Source organism: Triticum dicoccoides, chromosome 1B (genome assembly GCF_002162155.2).
Source record: "Triticum dicoccoides isolate Atlit2015 ecotype Zavitan chromosome 1B, WEW_v2.0, whole genome shotgun sequence".
Classification (NCBI taxonomy): Eukaryota; Viridiplantae; Streptophyta; class Magnoliopsida; order Poales; family Poaceae; genus Triticum; species Triticum dicoccoides.
The window spans coordinates 191,316,786-191,336,847 of NC_041381.1; positions in this window are offsets into that span (position 1 = coordinate 191,316,786).

The window sequence follows — 20,062 nt, forward strand, 5'->3', positions numbered from 1 at the left end:
GAGGGGGGATTGGGTTGGCCTTGGGACGCAGCAGAGCGTCTCGATAGGAGGGAGAAGGGGCGGGGTCGAGGCGCTACGCGGCGCGCTGCAGGTTGCGTGGGAATCTTCTGCAACACCGTCTACATGAGGAGATCAAGGACTCATGTCATGGCAGGGGGGATAAGGAATGGACAGCAGCGAAGCTGAAGGGAGGGGGAGGCGCATGCGTGCGTATCTTTGCGCTGACCGGAGCGGCCAGAGAGACGGATCGGAGGGGCTCGAGGTATAGTACCACAGTCCTGTAGGGGAGGTAACCAGTCTAGGGGCCACAAGTCATAGACGTAGGGTACAATGGCGGTGTCGTGGCAGGGAACGGAGGAGGAGGAAGTGGGGCATGTGTTGCCATTGCTGGTAGGGGGGGGCGGGAGGTCAGTGGCGCGGAAAATCGGCGTAACCAAGACAGGCTGGAGTGGTGCGTTTTGGAGATTGTGAGTGGTGGGGCCAGGTGATCGGGGCGTTGGAGGGGCGGCCAGGTTGTCAGAGACTTGGGGTTGCGAGGGCAGGTTTAAAAACCGTCCCGCGGCGGTCTCGTATTCTGAAGCGTTCCTAGTAGGGGTAAAAATAGGCGTAGCCTTTTCCCTCTCGGTCTGGGTGGCGAAATGTGATAGGAGAGGCGTTGTGGAGATCGTGTGTAGTGTGAGGGGATTTTGTTTCTCCAGAGGCAGGGGCTGCCACTGTAGCAGCAAAAAGCACGCAGACGGAGTCGTTGGTTCGATCGAGGGAATGGCAAAGACACATGCGGCAACAGGGGGGAGCGGTGTTGGTCAAACATGCACATGGAAGCGCAACCAGCGGTGGCGTGAAGAGAACCCCGAAGAAGTACGTGCATGCATGAGGGTGGGCCTGGCATTGCATGCAGAGGTGCATGCAAGCGTGGTGAATCCTGATGGACAGCGGGCGTGCATGGGGACGTGGCCGGGGAAGCATGGGGGTGGGGGCCAAATGGGGTGAGGCATGCATGCTGGTAGGAAGGGCAGGGCTGGCGCCGTCGTACGTGATCGAGTCCATGTTCGAATGCACACCTGCTAGCACATTTAATGGGAGGGAGACCGATCCCTCCGTATGTGCACAAGCTGGATCATTTAATGGCGAGGAGACAAGGCTCGGGGAGATGGTAGAATCGTACGGGAGAGAGGATGATAGAGCACGGGCAGTAGGCAACGTCGAGTCTTTGGATTGAAAGTTGGTGGAGAAACGGCCAAGGATCGATTGGGCACTGAGGGGAGCGGCACGAGTTTAGGGGGACAGGTAGAGCGTCGATGAGCAGTCCACGTCCGGGAAGGATTCCAGGGCGCTCTGGGCCGGTTGTTGGGATTCAAACAGCCAAAGTTCAAAATGGGAGAGGACATAGGGAGAGCGGGAAACCATTTTGGACCTAACTTCTACTGTGGAGACCCAAGTGCAAAAGAGCCCCGCATGCACGATTTGCACGTAAAAAACGTTTGTATTAGAAAATAGGTGGTCTAAGGCATCAATAACGAGCTTAACAGTAGGGACTATAGACTTTAGAAGCTTAATTGCAACCCACACTTGGACAGGAGGGCTAGGGTTTTTTATGTTGACAGTGATATCTATGTGGTAATCATGCAAGATAAGGCTACGAAAGCGAGAACCAATTCGAACAGGACGAACCTTAGCGCCCCGGCGAGGTAGCGGCCTGAAACTCGAGGTCGCAGGAGCCCGGACGGGAGAGGGGACTGCGGCGGCAACAAGGGCGTGGACAATGGAGTCGGACGAGGGGGCCGGCTCCCGGCGGCGACGCAGGGGTACCAGATCCTGGCTCCCGGCACCCGCCCCCGAGGGCACAGGGGCACCGGATCCCGGCAGCGACGGGCGCAGGGACGACGGCGGATGGGGGAACCGGAGCAGGATGCCAGGCCTCCAGAAGTCACCAAAACTTGCGATGAGGCAGGCAACGTCCGAAGAAGCAACGGTGAAGGAGAAGCGGCCCTCCTCCCTCCATTGTGACGTTGAAGGCCTCATGATCGCCACCAAAGAGGCATGACAGAAGGAGGCCAAGGAACACAGACCCGGCATCATGTGGGAACTGGATGATCCTTGCATACGAGCGACACCTGTGGGCATGGCTCCCAACCAGGATAGTGACGGGGGAGCGAAGGCGCGACCAAGCAAGGCGCTCAAAGGCCAAGCCCAGGTCCGGAGAGACACCAAGGTCGGTGGGCAAGGAGCGGTAGGAGAACCAAAACGCCATCGTCGGGCGCACAGGTGTGGCCAAGACCAGGTCGAAAGGCAGCACAACAAGGGAGACGAGGCGCCGCTTGAAAACTGCATGTCGAAGGACAAGCTCCGCCACCTCGACGGAGGCGACGTAAAAGCGGAACAGATGGTCAGAGATCTTGTGGGTGCAGAACTCGATGGCGGAGCCACCATAGCAGGCTTGGAGGAAAGCAGCGGCGAGGATTTCATCAAGCTGAAGAACCGAGCCAGCAAAGGAAGCCAGGAGCGGGGTGGCAGTAGTTAGGTTGGGAGAGGTGACTGTTGGGGAACGTAGCAGAAATTCAAAAAAATTCCTACGTAACACCAAGATCTATCTATGGAGAGACCAGCAACGAGTAGAAAGGAGAGTGCATCTACATACCCTTGTAGATCGCTAAGCGGAAGCGTTCAAGTGAACGGGGTTGATGGAGTCGTACTCGTCGTGATTCAGATCACCGATGATCCTAGTGCCGAACGGACGGCACCTCCGCGTTCAACACACGTACAGCTCGACGATGTCTCCCACGCCTTGATCCAGCAAGGAGAGAGGGAGAGGTTGAGGAAGACTCCATCCAGCAGCAGCACAACGGCGTGGTGGTGATGGAGGAGCGTGGCAATCCTGCAGGGCTTCGCCAAGCACCTATGGGAGAGGAGGAGGTGTCACGGGAGGGAGGGAGGCGCCAAGGGCTCAGGTATGGATGCCCTCCCTCCCCTCCACTATATATAGGGGCAGGGGAGAGGGGGGAGGCGCAGCCTTGCCCCTTCCTCCAAGGAAGGGGTGCGGCTAAGAGGGGGGGAGGAGTCCATCCTCCCTAAGGCACCTCGGAGGTGCCTTCCCCCTTGTGGACTCTTCCCTCTAGGGTTCCCTAGGCGCATGGGCCTCTTGGGGCTGGTGCCCTTGGACCATGTAGGCCAAGGCGCACCCCCTACAGCCCATGTGGCCCCCCGGGGCAGGTGGCCCCACCCGGTGGGCCCCCGGGACCCTTCCGGTGGTCCCGGTACAATACCGATGACCCCGAAACTTGTCCCGATGGCCGAAACAGGACTTCCTATATATAAATCTTTACCTCCGGACCATTCCGGAACTCCTCGTGACGTCCGGGATCTCATCCGGGACTCCGAACAACATTCGGTAACCACATACAAACTTCCTTTATAACCCTAGCGTCATCGAACCTTAAGTGTGTAGACCCTACGGGTTCGGGAGACATGTAGTCATGACTGAGATGTTCTCCGGTCAATAACCAACAGCGGGATCTGGATACCCATGTTGGCTCCCACATGTTCCACGATGATCTCATCGGATGAACCACGATGTCAAGGACTCAATCAATCCCGTATACAATTCCCTTTGTCTAGCGGTATGGTACTTGCCCGAGATTCGATCGTCGGTATACCGATACCTTGTTCAATCTCGTTACCGGCAAGTCTCTTTACTCGTTCCGTAACACATCATCCCGTGATCAACCCCTTGGTCACATTTTGCACATTATGATGATGTCCTACCGAGTGGGCCCAGAGATACCTCTCCGTTTACACGGAGTGACAAAATCCCAATCTCGATTCGTGCCAACCCAACAGACACTTTCAGAGATACCCGTAGTGTACATTTATAGCCACCCAGTTACGTTGTGACGTTTGGCACACCCAAAGCACTCCTACGGTATCCGGGAGTTGCACAATCTCATGGTCTAAGGAAATGATACTTGACATTAGAAAAGCTTTAGCATACGAACTACATGATCTTGTGCTAGGCTTAGGATTGGGTCTTGTCCATCACATCATTCTCCTAATGATGTGATCCCGTTATCAACGACATCCAATGTCCATGGTCAGGAAACCGTAACCATCTATTGATTAACGAGCTAGTCAACTAGAGGCTTACTAGGGACATGGTGTTGTCTATGTATCCACACATGTATCTGAGTTTCCTATCAATACAATTCTAGCATGAATAATAAACGATTATCATGAACAAGGAAATATAATAATAATCAATTTATTATTGCCTCTAGGGCATATTTCCAACAGTCTCCCACTTGCACTAGAGTCAATAATCTAGTTCACATCGATATGTGATTAACACTCAAGGTCACATCCCCATGTGACTAACACCCAAAGAGTTTACTAGAGTCAATAATCTAGTTCACATTTACCATGTGATTAACACTCGATGAGTTCTGGGTTTGATCATGTTATGCTTGTGAGAGAGGTTATAGTCAACGGGTTTGAACCTTTCAGATCCGTGTGTGCTTTACAAATCTCTATGTCATCTCCTAGATGCAGCTACCACGTTCTATTTGGAGCTATTCCAAATAACTGTTCTACTTGGAGCTATTCTAAATTGTTGCTCCATTATACGTATCTGGTATCTCCACTCAGAGCTATCCGGATAGGTGTTAAGCTTGCATCGACGTAACCCTTTACGACGAACTCTTTTACCACCTCCATAATTGAGAAAATTCCTTAGTCCACTAGTTACTAAGGATAACTTTGACCGCTGTCTTGTGATCCATTCTTGGATCATTCTTGTACCCCTTGACTGACTCATGGTAAAGCACACTTCAGGTGCGGTACACAGCATAGCATACTGTAGAGCCTATGTCTTAAGCATAGGGGACGACCTTCGTTCCTTTCTCTCTATTCTGCCATGGTCGAGCTTTAAGTCTTAACTTCATACCTTACAACTCAGGCAAGAACTCCTTCTTTGACTGATCCATCTTGAACACCTTCAAGATCACGTCAAGGCATGTGCTCATTTGAAAGTACTATTAAGCGTTTTGATCTATCCTTATAGATCTTGATGCTCAATGTTCAAGTAGCTTAATCCAGGTTTTCCATTGAAAACACTTTCCAAATAACCCTATATGCTTTCCAGAAATTCTACGTCATTTCTGATCATTAATATGTCAACAACATATACTCATCAGAAATTCTATAGTGCTCCCACTCACTTCTTTGGAAATACAAGTTTCTCATAAACTTTGTATACACCCAAAATCTTTGATCATCATCAAAGCACACATTCCAACTCCGAGATGCTCACTCCAGTCCTTAGAAGGATTGCTGGAGCTTTGCATACTTATTAGCATCTTTTGGGATTGACAAAACCTTCCAGTTGTATCACATACAACCTTTCCTCAAGTATAACGTCGAGGAAACAATGTTTTGACATCCTATCTGCAAGATTTCATAAATAATGCAGTAATTGCTAATATAATTCCAACAGACTCTTAGCATCGCTACGAGTGAGAAAGTCTCATCGTAGTCAACTCCTTGAACTTGTCGAAAAACATCTTAACGACAAGTCGAGCTTTCTCAATGGTGACACTTACCATCATTGTCTGTCTTCCTTTCAAAATCCATATGTACCTAACAGCCTTACGACCATCAAGTAGTTCTTCCAAAGTCTACACTTTGTTTTCATACATGGATCCTCTCTCGGGTTTTATGGCCTTGAGCCATTTATCGGAATCCGGGCCCACCATCACTTCTCCATAGCTCGTAGGTTCATTGTTGTCTAGCAACAAGACTTCCAAGACAGGATTATGTACCACTCTGAAGTAGTACGCATCCTTGTCATCCCACGAGGTTTTGGTAGTGACTTGATCTGAAGTTTCATGATCACTATCATAAGCTTCCACTTCAATTGGTGTAGGTGCCACAGGAACAACTTCCTGTGCCCTGCTACACACTGGTTGAAGTGATGGTTCAATAACCTCATCAAGTCTCCACCATCCTCCCACTCAACTCTTTCGAGAGAAACCTTTCCTCGAGAAAGGACCCGATTCTAGAAACAATTCATATTGCTTTCGGATCTGAATTAGGAGGTATACCCAACTGTTTTGGGTGTCCTATGAAGATGTACTTATCCGCTTTGGGTTCGAGCTTATCAGCCTGAAACCTTTCCACATAAGCATCGCAGCCCCAAACTTCTAAGAAATGACAGCTTAGGTTTCTCTAAACCATAATTCATACGGTGTCATCTCAACGGAATTACGTGGTGCCCTATTTAAAGTGAATGTGGTTGTCTCTAATGCCTAACCCATAAACTATAGTGGTACTTCGATAAGAGACATCATGGTATGCATCATATCCAATAGGGTGCAGTTATGATGTTCGGACACACCATCACATTATGGTGTTCCAGGCGGTATTAATTGCGAAACAATTTCCACAATGTCTTAATTGTGTGCCAAAACTCGTAACTCAGATATTCATCTCTATGATCATATCATAGACATTTTATCCTCTTGTCACAATGATCTGCTACTTCACTCTGAAATTACTTGAACCATTCAATAATTCAGACTTGTGTTTCATCAAGTAAATATACTCAACATTTACTCGAATCATCTGTGAAGTAAGAACATAATCATATTCACTGCATGCCTCAGCACTCATTCGACTGCACACATCAAAATGTGTTACTTCCAACAAGTTGCTTTCTTTTTCCATCTTACTGAAAAAACGAGGCTTTTCAGTCATCTTGCCCATGTGGTATGATTTGCATGTCCCAAGTGATTCAAAATCAAGTGAGTCAAAACGGTCCATTTGCATGGAGTTTCTTCATGCATATACACCAATATGACTTACGTGGCAGTGCCACAAGTAGGTGGTACTATCATTACTATCTTTTGGCATGAACATGTGTATCACTACGATCGAGATTTAATAAACCATTCATTTTAGGTGTAAGACCATTGAAGGTATTATTCAAATAAACAGAGTAACCATTATTCTCCTTAAATGAGTAACCGTATTGCGATAGACATAATCCAATCATGTCTATGCTCAACGCAAACACCAAATAACAATTATTTAGGTTTAACACCAATCTCTTTGGTAGAGGGAGCGTGCGATGCTTGATCATATCAAGCTTGGAAAAACTTCCAACACATATCGTCAGCTCACCTTTAGCTAGTCTCCGTTCATTCCGTAGCCTTTATTTCGAGTTACTAACACTTAGCAACCGAACCGGTATCTAATACCCTGGTGCTACTAGGAGTACTAGCAAAGTACACATTAACACAATGTATATCCAATATACTTCTATCGACCTTGCCAGCCTTCTTATCTACCAAGTATCTAGGGTAATTCTGCTCTAGTGGTTGTTCCCCTTATTACAGAAGCACTTAGTCTCGGGTTTGGGTTTTACCTTGGGTTTCTTCACTAGAGCAGCAGCTGATTTGCCGTTTCATGAAGTATCCCTTCTTGCCCTTGCCCTTCTTGAAACTAGTGGTTTCACCAACCATCAACAATTGATGCTCCTTTTTGATTCCTACTTTCGCGGTGTCAAACATCGCGAATACCTCAAGGATCATCATATCTATCCCTGATATGTTATAGTTCATCACGAAGCTCTAACAGCTTGGTGGCAATGACTTTGGAGAACCATCACTGTCTTATCTGGAAGATCAACTCCCACTCGATTCAAATGATTGTTGTACTCAGACAATCTGAGCACAAGCTCAACAATTGAGCTTTTCTCCTTAGTTTGCAGGTTAAGAAAGTCATCGGAGGTCTTATACCTCTTGACATGGGCACGAGCCTGAAATCCCAATTTCAGCCCTCAAAACATCTCATATGTTTCGCGATGTTTCAAAAACGTCTTTGGTGCCTCAACTCTAAACCGTTTAACTGAACTATCACGTAGTTATCAAAACGTGTATGTCAGATGTTCGCAACAACCACAGACAACGTTCGAGGTTCAGCACACTGAGCGGTGCATTAAGGACATAAGACTTCTATGAAGCAATGAGGACAATCCTCAGTTTACGGACCTAGTCCGCATAATTGCTACTATCAACTTTCAACTAATTTTTTCTCTAGGAACATATCTAAACAGTAGAACTATAGCGTGAGCTACGACATAATTTGCAAAAACCTTTTGACTATGTTCAGGATAATTAAGTTCATCTTATGAACTCCCACTCAGATAGACATCCCTCTAGTCATCTAAGTGATTACATGATCCGAGTCAAACTAGGCCGTGTCCGATCATCACGTGAGACAGACTAGTCATCATCGGTGAACATCTTCATGTTGATCGTATCTTCTATACTACTCATGCTCGACCTTTCGGTCTCCGTGTTCCGAGGCCATGTCTGTACATGCTAGGCTCGTCAAGTTAACCCTAAGTGTTTCGCGTGTGTTCCGAGGCCATGTCTGTACATGCTAGGCTCGTCAACACCCGTTGTATTTGAACGTCTGAATAAAACACCCGATCATCACGTGATGTTTTGAAACAGCGAACTGTCGCAACGGTGCACAGTTAGGGGAGAACACTTCTTGAAATTGTTGTAAGGGATCATCTTATTTACTACCGTCGTTCTAAGCAAATAAGATGTATAAACATGATAAACATCACATGCAATCAAATAGTGACATGATATGGCCATCATCACTTTGCTCCTTTTGATCTCCATCTTCGGGGCTCCATGATCATCATCGTCACCGGCATGACACCATGATCTCCATCGTCATGATCTCCATCATCGTGTCTTCATGAAGTTGCCTCGCCAATTATTACTTCTACTACTATGGCTAACGGTTAGCAATAAAGTAAAGTAATTACATGACGTTTAAGTTGACACGCAGGTCACAAATAAATAAAGACAACTCCTATGGCTCCTGCCGGTTGTCATACTCATCGACATGCAAGTCGTGATTCCTATTACAAGAACATGATCAATCTCATACATCACATATATCATTCATCACATCCTTTGGCCATATCACATCACATAGCATACCCTGCAAAAACAAGTTAGACGTCCTCTAATTGTTGTTTGCATGTTTTACGTGGCTGCTATGGGTTTCTAGCAAGAACGTTTCTTACCTACGCATGAACCACAACGTGATATGCCAATTGCTATTTACCCTTCATAAGGACCCTTTTCATCGAATCCGATCCGACTAAAATGGGAGAGACAGACACCCGCCAGCCACCTTATGCAACTAGTGCATGTTTGTCGGTGGAACCGGTCTCACGTAAGCGTACGTGTAAGGTTGGTCCGGGCCGCTTCATCCCACGATGCCGCCGAATCAAGATAAGACTAGTAACGGCAAGCATATTGAACAATATCGACGCCCACAACTACTTTGTGTTCTACTCGTGCAAAGAATCTACGCAATAGACCTAGCTCATGATGCCACTGTTGGGGAACGTAGCAGAAATTCAAAATTTTCCTACGTGTCACCAAGATCTATCTATGGAGAGACTAGCAACGAGGGAAGGAGAGTGCATCTACATACCCTTGTAGATCGCTAAGCGGAAGCGTTCAAGTGAACGGGGTTGATGGAGTCGTACTCGTCGTGATTCAGATCACTGATGATCCTAGTGCCGAACGGACGGCACCTCCGCGTTCAACACACGTACAGCTCGACGATGTCTCCCACGCCTTGATCCAGCAAGGAGAGAGGGAGAGGTTGAGGAAGACTCCATCCAGCAGCAGCACAACAGCATGGTGGTGATGGAGGAGCGTGGCAATCCTGCAGGGCTTCGCCAAGCACCTACGGGAGAGGAGGAGGTGTCATGGGAGGGAGGGAGGCGCCAAGGGCTCAGGTATGGATGCCCTTAACTTCGTACCTTACAACTCAGGCAAGAACTCCTTTTTTGACTGATCCATCTTGAACACCTTCAAGATCACGTCAAGGCATGTGCTCATTTGAAAGTACCATTAAGCATTTTGATCTATCCTTATAGATCTTGATGCTCAATGTTCAAGTAGCTTAATCCAGGTTTTCCATTGAAAACACTTTCCAAATAACCCTATATGCTTTCCAGAAATTCTACGTCATTTCTGATCATTAATATGTCAACAACATATACTCATCAGAAATTCTATAGTGCTCCCACTCACTTCTTTGGAAATACAAGTTTCTCATAAACTTTGTATACACCCAAAATCTTTGATCATCATCAAAGCATACATTCCAACTCCGAGATGCTCACTCCAGTCCTCAGAAGGATTGCTGGAGCTTTGCATACTTATTAGCATATTTCAGGATAGACAAAACCTTCCGGTTGTATCACACACAACCTTTCCTCAAGAATCGTCGAGGAAACAATGTTTTGACATCCTATCTGCAAGATTTCATAAATAATGCAGTAATTGCTAATATAATTCCAACAGACTCTTAGCATCGCTACGAGTGAGAAAGTCTCATCGTAGTCAACTCCTTGAACTTGTCGAAAAACATCTTAACGACAAGTCGAGCTTTCTCAATGGTGACACTTACCATCATTGTCTGTCTTCCTTTCAAAATCCATATGTACCTAACAGCCTTACGACCATCAAGTAGTTCTTCCAAAGTCTACACTTTGTTTTCATACATGGATCCTCTCTCGGGTTTTATGGCCTTGAGCCATTTATCGGAATTTGGGCCCACCATCGCTTCTCCATAGCTCGTAGGTTCATTGTTGTCTAGCAACATGACCTTCAAGACAGGATCACGTACCACTCTGAAGTAGTACGCATCCTTGTCATCCCACGAGGTTTGGTAGTGACTTGATCTGAAGTTTCATGATCACTATCATAAGCTTCCACTTCAATTGGTGTAGGTGCCACAGGAACAACTTCTTGTGCCCTGCCACACACTAGTTGAAGAGACGGTTCAATAACCTCATCAAGTCTCCACCATCCTCCCACTCAATTCTTTCGAGAGAAACCTTTCCTCGAAAAAGGACCCGATTCAAGAAACAATCCCTATTGCTTTCGGATCTGAATTAGGAGGTATACCCAACTGTTTTTGGGTGTCCTATGAAGATGCATTTTATCCGCTTTGGGTTCGAGCTTATCAACCTGAAACTTTTTCACATAAGCGTCGCAGCCCCAAACTTTCAAGAAATGGCAACTTAGGTTTCTCCAAACCATAGTTCATACGGTGTCGTCTCAACGAAATTATGTGGTGCCCTATTTAAAGTGAATGTGGTTGTCTCTAATGCCTAACCCATGAATGACAGTGGTAATTCGATAAGAGACATCATGGTATGCATCATATCCAATAGGGTGCAGTTATGATGTTCGGACACACCATCACACTATGGTGTTCCAGGCTGTATTAGTTGTGAAACAATTTCCACAATGTCTTAATTCTGTGCCAAACTCGTAATTCAGATATTCATCTCTATGATCATATCATAGATATTTTATCCTCTTGTCACGACGATCTTTCAACTTCACCCTGAAATTACTTGAACCTTTCAATAATTCAGACTCATGATTTATCAAGTAAATGTACTCAACATCCACTCAAATTATCTGTGAAGTAAGAACATAACAATATCCACTACATGCCTCAGCACTCATTGGACTGCACACATCAAAATGTATTACTTCCAGCAAGTTGCTTTCTAGTTCCATTTTACTGAAAACAAGGCTTTCAGTCATCTTGCCCGTGTGGTATGATTTGCATGTCCCAAGTGATTCAAAATCAAGTGAGTCAAAACGGTCCATTTGCATGGAGTTTCTTCATGCATATACACCAATAGACATGGTTCGCATGTCTCAAACTTTTCAAAAACGAGTGAGCCCAAAGATCCATCAATATGGAGCTTCTTCATGCGTTTTATACCGATATGACTTACGTGGCAGTGCCACAAGTAGGTGGTACTATCATTACTATCTTTTGGCATGAACATGTGTATCACTATGATCGAGATTTAATAAACCATTAATTTTAGGTGTAAGACCATTGAAGGTATTATTCAAATAAACAGAGTAACCATTATTCTCCTTAAATGAATAACCGTATTGCGATAGACGTAATCCAATCATGTCTATGCTCAACGCAAACACCAAATAACAATTATTTAGGTTTAACACCAATCTCTTTGGTAGAGGGAGCGTGCGATGCTTGATCATATCAAGCTTGGAAAAACTTCCAACACATATCGTCAGCTCACCTTTAGCTAGTCTCCGTTTATTCCGCAGCCTTTTGTTTCGAGTTACTAACACTTAGCAACCGAACCGGTATCTAATACCCTGGTGCTACTAGGAGTACTAGCAAAGTACACATTAACACAATGTATATGCAATATACTTCTATCCACCTTGCCAGCCTTCTTATCTACCAAGTATCTAGGGTAATTCTGCTCTAGTGGTTGTTCCCCTTATTACAGAAGCACTTAGTCTCGGGTTTGGGTTTTACCTTGGGTTTCTTCACTAGAGCAGCAGCTGATTTTCCGTTTCATGAAGTATCCCTTCTTGCCCTTGCCCTTCTTGAAACTAGTGGTTTCACCAACCATCAACAATTGATGCTCCTTCTTGATTTCTACTTTCGCGGTGTCAAACATCGCGAATACCTCAAGGATCATCATATCTATCCCTGATATGTTATAGTTCATCACGAAGCTCTAACAGCTTGGTGGCAATGACTTTGGAGAACCATCACTGTCTTATCTGGAAGATCAACTCCCACTCGATTCAAATGATTGTTGTACTCAGACAATCTGAGCACAAGCTCAACAATTGAGCTTTTCTCCTTAGTTTGCAGGTTAAGAAAGTCATCGGAGGTCTTATACCTCTTGACATGGGCACGAGCCTGAAATCCCAATTTCAGCCCTCAAAACATCTCATATGTTTCGCGATGTTTCAAAAACGTCTTTGGTGCCTCAACTCTAAACCATTTAACTGAACTATCACGTAGTTATCAAAACGTGTATGTCAGATGTTCGCAACAACCACAGACAACGTTCGAGGTTCAGCACACTGAGCGGTGCATTAAGGACATAAGCCTTCTATGAAGCAATGAGGACAATCCTCAGTTTACGGACCTAGTCCGCATAGTTGCTACTATCAACTTTCAACTAATTTTTCTCTAGGAACATATCTAAACAGTAGAACTATAGCGTGAGCTACGACATAATTTGCAAAAACCTTTTGACTATGTTCAGGATAATTAAGTTCATCTTATGAACTCCCACTCAGATAGACATCCCTCTAGTCATCTAAGTGATTACATGATCCGAGTCAAACTAGGCCGTGTCCGATCATCACGTGAGACGGACTAGTCATCATCGGTGAACATCTTCATGTTGATCGTATCTTCTATACGACTCATGTTCGACCTTTCGGTCTCCGTGTTCCGAGGCCATGTCTGTACATGCTAGGCTCGTCAAGTTAACCCTAAGTGTTTCGCGTGTGTAAATCTGTCTTACACCCGTTGTATGTGAACGTTAGAATCTAACACCCGATCATCACGTGGTGCTTCGAAACATGAACTGTCGCAACGGTGCACAGTTAGGGGAGAACACTTCTTGAAATTGTTGTAAGGGATCATCTTATTTACTACCGTCGTTCTAAGCAAATAAGATGTATAAACATGATAAACATCACATGCAATCAAATAGTGACATGATATGGCCATCATCACTCTGCTCCTTTTGATCTCCATCTTCGGGGCTCCATGATCATCATCGTCACCGGCATGACACCATGATCTCCATCATCATGATCTCCATCATCGTGTCTTCATGAAGTTGCCTCGCCAACTATTACTTCTACTACTATGGCTAACGGTTAGCAATAAAGTAAAGTAATTACATGACGTTTAAGTTGACACGCAGGTCACAAATAAATAAAGACAACTCCTATGGCTCCTGCCGGTTGTCATACTCATCGACATGCAAGTCGTGATTCCTATTACAAGAACATGATCAATCTCATACATCACATATATCATTCATCACATCCTTTTTGGCCATATCACATCACATAGCATACCCTGCAAAAACAAGTTAGACGTCCTCTAATTGTTGTTGCATGTTTTACGTGGCTGCTATGGGTTTCTAGCAAGAACGTTTCTTACCTACACATGAACCACAACGTGATATGCCAATTGCTATTTACCCTTCATAAGGACCCTTTTCATCGAATCCGATCCGACTAAAGTGGGAGAGACAGACACCCGCCAGCCACCTTATGCAACTAGTGCATGTTTGTCGGTGGAACCGGTCTCACGTAAGCGTACGTGTAAGGTTGGTCCGGGCCGCTTCATCCCACGATGCCGCCGAATCAAGATAAGACTAGTAACGGCAAGCATATTGAACAATATCGACGCCCACAACTACTTTGTGTTCTACTCGTGCAAAGAATCTACGCAATAGACCTAGCTCATGATGCCACTGTTGGGGAACGTAGCAGAAATTCAAAAAATTTCCTACGTAACACCAAGATCTATCTATGGAGAGACCAGCAACGAGTAGAAAGGAGAGTGCATCTACATACCCTTGTAGATCGCTAAGCGGAAGCGTTCAAGTGAACGGGTTTGATGGAGTCGTACTCGTCGTGATTCAGATCACCGATGATCCTAGTGCCGAACGGACGGCACCTCCGCGTTCAACACACGTACAGCTCGACGATGTCTCCCACGCCTTGATCCAGCAAGGAGAGAGGGAGAGGTTGAGGAAGACTCCATCCAGCAGCAGCACAACGGCGTGGTGGTGATGGAGGAGCGTGGCAATCCTGCAGGGCTTCGCCAAGCACCTATGGGAGAGGAGGAGGTGTCACGGGAGGGAGGGAGGCGCCAAGGGCTCAGGTATGGATGCCCTCCCTCCCCTCCACTATATATAGGGGCAGGGGAGAGGGGGGAGGCGCAGCCTTGCCCCCTCCTCCAAGGAAGTGGTGCGGCTAAGAGGGGGGGAGGAGTCCATCCTCCCCAAGGCACCTCGGAGGTGCCTTCCCCCTTTAGGACTCTCCCCTTTTTCCTATATCTTGGCGCATGGGCCTCTAGGGGCTGGTGCCCTTGGCCCATGTAGGCCAAGGCGCACCCCCTACAGCCCATGTGGCCCCCCGGGGCAGGTGGCCCCACCCGGTGGGCCCCCGGGACCCTTCCGGTGGTCCCGGTACAATACCGATGACCCCGAAACTTGTCCCGATGGCCGAAACAGGACTTCCTATATATAAATCTTTACCTCCGAACCATTCCGGAACTCCTCGTGACGTCCGGGATCTCATCCGGGACTCCGAACAACATTCGGTAACCACATACAAGCTTCCTTTATAACCCTAGCGTCATCGAACCTTAAGTGTGTAGACCCTACGGGTTCGGGAGACATGCAGACATGACAGAGACGTTCTCCGGTCAATAACCAACAGCGGGATCTGGATACCCATGTTGGCTCCCACATGTTCCACGATGATCTCATCGGATGAACCACGATGTCAAGGACTCAATCAATCCCGTATACAATTCCCTTTGTCTAGCGGTATTTTACTTGCCCGAGATTCGATCGTCGGTATACCGATACCTTGTTCAATCTCGTTACCGGCAAGTCTCTTTACTCGTTCCGTAACACATCATCCCGTGATCAACCCCTTGGTCACATTGTGCACATTATGATGATGTCCTACCGAGTGGGCCCAGAGATACCTCTCCGTTTACACGGAGTGACAAATCCCAATCTCGATTCGTGCCAACCCAACAGACACTTTCAGAGATACCCGTAGTGTACCTTTATAGCCACCCAGTTACGTTGTGACGTTTGGCACACCCAAAGCACTCCTACGGTATCCGGGAGTTGCACAATCTCATGGTCTAAGGAAATGATACTTGACATTAGAAAAGCTTCAGCATACGAACTACACGATCTAGTGCTATGCTTAGGATTGGGTCTTGTCCATCACATCATTCTCCTAATGATGTGATCCCGTTATCAACGACATCCAATGTCCATGGTCAGGAAACCCTAACCATCTATTGATTAACGAGCTAGTCAACTAGAGGCTTACTAGGGACATGGTGTTGTCTATGTATCCACACATGTATCTGAGTTTCCTATCAATACAATTCTAGCATGGATAATAAACGATTATCATGAACAAGGAAATATAATAATAATCAATTTATTATTGCCTCTAGGGCATATTTCCAACAGTCTCCCACTTGCACTAGAGTCAATAATCTAGTTCACATCGATATGTGATTAACACTCAAGGTCACATCCCCATGTGACTAACACCCAAAGAGTTTACTAGAGTCAATAATCTAGTTCACATTTACCATGTGATTAACACTCGATGAGTTCTGGGTTTGATCATGTTATGCTTGTGAGAGAGGTTATAGTCAACGGGTCTGAACCTTTCAGATCCGTGTGTGCTTTACAAATCTTTATGTCATCTCCTAGATGCAGCTACCACGTTCTATTTGGAGCTATTCCAAATAACTGTTCTACTTGGAGCTATTCTAAATTGTTGCTCCATTATACGTATCCGGTATCTCTACTCAGAGCTATCCGGATAGGTGTTAAGCTTGCATCGACGTAACCCTTTACGACGAACTCTTTTACCACCTCCATAATTGAGAAAATTCCTTAGTCCACTAGTTACTAAGGATAACTTTGACCGCTGTCCTGTGATCCATTCTTGGATCACTCTTGTACCCCTTGACTGACTCATGGTAAAGCACACTTCAGGTGCGGTACACAGCATAGCATACTGTAGAGCCTATGTCTTAAGCATAGGGGACGACCTTCGTTCCTTTCTCTCTATTCTGCCATGGTCGAGCTTTAAGTCTTAACTTCATACCTTACAACTCAGGCAAGAACTCCTTCTTTGACTGATCCATCTTGAACACCTTCAAGATCACGTCAAGGCATGTGCTCACGTCAAGATCACGTCGGTATACCGATACCTTGTTCAATCTCGTTACCGGCAAGTCTCTTTACTCGTTCCGTAACACATCATCCCGTGATCAACCCCTTGGTCACATTGTGCACATTATGATGATGTCCTACCGAGTGGGCCCAGAGATACCTCTCCGTTTACACGGAGTGACAAAATCCCAATCTCGATTCGTGCCAACCCAACAGACACTTTCAGAGATACCCGTAGTGTACCTTTATAGCCACCCAGTTACGTTGTGACGTTTGGCACACCCAAAGCACTCCTACGGTATCCGGGAGTTGCACAATCTCATGGTCTAAGGAAATGATACTTGACATTAGAAAAGCTTTAGCATACGAACTACATGATCTTGTGCTAGGCTTAGGATTGGGTCTTGTCCATCACATCATTCTCCTAATGATGTGATCCTGTTATCAACGACATCCAATGTCCATGGTCAGGAAACCGTAACCATCTATTGATCAACGAGCTAGTCAACTAGAGGCTTACTAGGGACATGGTGTTGTCTATGTATCCACACATGTATCTGAGTTTCCTATCAATACAATTCTAGCATGGATAATAAACGATTATCATGAACAAGGAAATATAATAATAATCAATTTATTATTGCCTCTAGGGCATATTTCCAACACGGGGCAGGTGGCCCCACCCGGTGGGCCCCCGGGACCCTTCCGGTGGTCCCGGTACAATACCGATGACCCCGAAACTTGTCCCGATGGCCGAAACAGGACTTCCTATATATAAATCTTTACCTCCGGACCATTCCGGAACTCCTCGTGACGTCCGGGATCTCATCCGGGACTCCGAACAACATTCGGTAACCACATACAAACTTCCTTTATAACCCTAGCGTCATCGAACCTTAAGTGTGTAGACCCTACGGGTTCGGGAGACATGTAGTCATGACCGAGATGTTCTCCGGTCAATAACCAACAGCGGGATCTGGATACCCATGTTGGCTCCCACATGTTCCACGATGATCTCATCGGATGAACCACGATGTCAAGGACTCAATCAATCCCGTATACAATTCCCTTTGTCTAGCGGTATGGTACTTGCCCGAGATTCGATCGTCGGTATACCGATACCTTGTTCAATCTCGTTACCGGCAAGTCTCTTTACTCGTTCCGTAACACATCATCCCGTGATCAACCCCTTGGTCACATTGTGCACATTATGATGATGTCCTACTGAGTGGGCCCAGAGATACCTCTCCGTTTACACGGAGTGACAAAATCCCAATCTCGATTCGTGCTAACCCAACAGACACTTTCAGAGATACCCGTAGTGTACCTTTATAGCCACCCAGTTACGTTGTGACGTTTGGCACACCCAAAGCACTCCTACGGTATCCGGGAGTTGCACAATCTCATGGTCTAAGGAAATGATACTTGACATTAGAAAAGCTTTAGCATACGAACTACATGATCTTGTGCTAGGCTTAGGATTGGGTCTTGTCCATCACATCATTCTCCTAATGATGTGATCCCGTTATCAACGACATCCAATGTCCATGGTCAGGAAACCGTAACCATCTATTGATTAACGAGCTAGTCAACTAGAGGCTTACTAGGGACATGGTGTTGTCTATGTATCCACACATGTATCTGAGTTTCCTATCAATACAATTCTAGCATGAATAATAAACGATTATCATGAACAAGGAAATATAATAATAATCAATTTATTATTGCCTCTAGGGCATATTTCCAACAGTGACCGGCAAGCTCAAGGAGGCTACCAATGAGGTTGACTGAGCAAGCGCAAGATCCTTGTCGACGCGGAGAGCGCACCTGAGCGCAACAAGGCTAGACTGGACGAAACGCGGGAGCGCCGGCGTGGCAGGGGCGAGGGGGCGACACGGCCCGACCAGAGGGGAGGCCGAGCAAGGCCAGAGGGGCACACCAGCGGCCGGCGCCGGCGTAGGTAGTAGCAGGGGTGGAGGGGGAGCGGCGGGGAGCGGGAGGAGTTTCAATTCATCTCCATACGAACGAAGGTAATTGTACATCGACAAAGTAACACAACAATGTTTCTTGAATAGTTGCAGTCGCCTTGTGGGAACATATGACCTATGTTATATGAGTCGTTCGGAAAGGACTTGACATACTATGGTTCAGAACATTCACGTTGTTGAAGCCCCACGACTCCTGACGGTCCAAGCCTTACAACATCCCTTGGACTCCGAAACCTAACCCCCTTTCATACCTTGGTTCTGAGGAGAGGGAGAGGGAATGACTCTCCTCTTGAGTTTATTCAAATGGGAGTGAATGTGTTACGAGCTCATTGGGGCTATTGATAACCTAGGTGTGATTGACAAATGAACAAGGCTACCCTTAAGATGAGGACGTGAGAGGGTAAAACTATCTTTAGTCCATGAGTCATGCTCCCATTGGGCTGTAGAAAGATTGTGACCCATGGGAGGTAGAATTCCTTTGACTTTATGAAGGCTTCTCTTCATAGGCTTGAGCTTCTTTGCTTCCTTGCCTCCATCTTTGACTTGGTCTTTTATTTTCTTATATCCTTTGACTTGTTGACCATGAAGACTTGTTTCAACTTATGTTGAGCGAGATAGCTTTTGCTTGGACCCTTGGTAGCTTTCTTCGACTTATGTTAATAAACAATCACTATACAGTAATCATCGTGGTCATTCTAAAATTTCTGTTAGAAATATTGCATATTAATAGCAGATTTGAAAACATTTCCTTTTTTTCTATCCAGTTACTTGCATATTGTTTTGTTAGGTCTCGTATCTTTTATCACAACTGAAATGATTTATTGTATATTACTTTATATGATATATTTCTTTTGACTTTTATTACGGAGGAACATTTCTTTGCTTCCTTCTCACGGTATGTATCACACTGGAATTGAGCCGCCAATCTTTCTTGTCGGGTGGCACGTATGTTTGTCACCGGGTTTTCATACACTTTTCCCTATATTTTACTATTTCATTGTTGCTTCTAGGTACCATCCATGAGTCTAGTTAGTGCCAACTGAAGCATAATCTACTCATCATTGTCATACTCACGCTGGTCTACGCTTGTTGACTTCATGGAAATTAGATGGTTCATATTATTTCAATTTTATTTTACATTTTAATTTTAGGTACCGTTCATGCATGTATCACATTGGAATCGATTTGCCTGTCTTTTGTTCCCAGTGTCATGCATTTG